General features: G+C 43.4%; 1 pseudogene; it reads left to right on the plus strand.

The window, feature by feature from the left end:
• Positions 1–1,544, plus strand: part of LOC106327906 — a 7,267-nt pseudogene extending 5,723 nt beyond the window's left edge.
• The last annotated feature ends 705 nt before the right edge of the window (positions 1,545–2,249 follow it).

The raw sequence follows: 2,249 nt of genomic DNA on the forward strand, positions 1-2,249 counted from the left end.
ATGATAATTTGTGGGATTATGAGAGCTTCTAAGTGTTTTAACCGTGATGAAGCACACGAACAAAGTAAAAAGGAGTGAAGTAACCGTAAGTATTTGAGAGAGAAGAGAAATTTGAGAATTTAAGAGAATGAGAGGATTTGTGAGATTGAGAGAATGAAAGAAATGTTTGTATTGAATTGTGTGTTTAATTGTGTAACATACATGGTGTATTTAAAGGAAACAAAAGCAATAAGCACTCAATGGTGGAAGAATAAATAACTAGTAGTGGACTAGCCACTCCTCCCCATTTGGTAAGTGATATGGCCACTCCTCCCACTTCCTCCACTAACTAGTATTGGACTAGCCACTCCTCCCTATTTGGTAAGTGATATGGCCACTTCTCCTACTTCCTCTATTATTCCCTTTGTTTAATTCTTCATGTCAACAGGCCCGGGACTTTGATTCCAGAGAAAGTTAAGGCGAAGATCGTGATGTGCGATAGAGGAGTGAACGCTAGGGTTCAGAAAGGAGAGGTGGTGAAGGCTGCCGGCGGACTCGGGATGATTCTCGCTAACACGGCGGAGAACGGAGAGTAGCTTGTGGCGGATGCTCATTTGTTACCTGCCACCGCGGTATGAGAGAAGGCCGGTGATATTATCCGGCATTACGTCTTAACCGATCCGAATCCAACCGCTTCGGTTTTGATTCGAGGGACCGTTGTTAACGTCCAGCCGTGTCTGGTTGTTGCGGCGTTTAGCTCGAGAGGACCTAATTCGATCACACCCGATATTATTAAACCGGATTTAATCGCACCGGGAGTTAATATCCTCGCCGGTTGGACCGGATCCAAGGGACCTACCGGTCTAGCTTCCGATGCTAGACGCGTGGAGTTCAACATCATCTCAGGAACGTCCATGTCTTGCCCTCACGTGAGCGGTTTAGCTGCGCTTCTCAACTCCGTGCATCCGGAGTGGAGCCCGGCGGCGATCAGATCGGCTCTCATGACCACCGCTTACAAAACTTACAACGACGGGAAACCGATCATCGACGTCACGACAGGGAAACCTTCAACGCCGTTTGACCATGGCGCAGGACACGTGTTGCCGACGACGGCGATCAATCCGGGACTTATTTACGATCTAACGACGGTGGATTACTTAGGCTTCCTCTGTGCATTGAATTACACACCGTCGCAGATCACAAGTGTGTCGAGACGCAATTACACTTGCGATCCGAGTAAATCCTACTCCGTCGCTCATCTAAACTATCCGTCGTTCGCCGTTAACGTTGACGGATCCAGCGTGTTCAAGTACACGCGCACTGTCACGAGCGTGGGAGGAGCCGGGTCTTACTCGGTTAAAGTAAATTCGGAGACTACTGATGTGAAGATTTCGGTTGAACCAGCGGTTTTGAATTTCAAAGATATAAACGAGAAGAAATCGCATTCAGTGACGTTTACAGTAAACTCGTCCAAGGCATCTAGGTCTAATAGCTTCGGGAGCATCGAATGGTCAGATGGGAAACACGTGGTGGCTAGTCCCGTAGCGATTAGCTGGACATAGTTGTAAATTGAGACAAAATTAAAGGGCTTGATGGAAAGAATAAAGTCACGGACCTTGTAGTGCCCTTCTTTGTAATAGCTCTTTGTTTTCTCTTTGCTATCTCAAAAAAGTAAATATTCTCCGGCCACAAGGATAAGCTGGGTGTCTCTACAAATCCACACTAACTGGTAGTGTATAATAACTATTTTGATTTACTAGGTTAAAGCAAAAGTTCTTTTCTGAGATATGAACTTATAGTCATGACTAGAATTTGGTTGGTTATTGGGTTTTTGAAGGATGGTATAAGATAATAGGTTTTATATTGTTGGGTTCAATATAGAATAACATCTTATTATTTCTCTCTAGATTTTTTAAAGGAAAATTAGGTCAAATGACCAAAAAAACTACAATACATTAACTAATCAAAACTTTACCCTTTCTTCCTATCTCTTTCTACCTTGTACAAATCTATTTTTTTAATTATTTCACATATAAACCCTTTACATATACGTAGAAAATTTAATTATTTTTTTACTGATTAAGTGTGAGCTCTGTGGATCAAATCTTCCTTATTCTCATCCTCCACATGGTGATAGCAACGACTTTTTCAATCACCATCTTTGATGAAGACCATGACAGAGCTCCTGGCCTTGGGTGGAAGCTCACTGTGAGGAACCTTAGTTCCTTGGGGAATGTAGCTGGACCACCGATAGTAGGAGAGAAAGAGAA

Source organism: Brassica oleracea, chromosome C2 (genome assembly GCF_000695525.1).
Source record: "Brassica oleracea var. oleracea cultivar TO1000 chromosome C2, BOL, whole genome shotgun sequence".
Taxonomy (NCBI): domain Eukaryota; kingdom Viridiplantae; phylum Streptophyta; class Magnoliopsida; order Brassicales; family Brassicaceae; genus Brassica; species Brassica oleracea.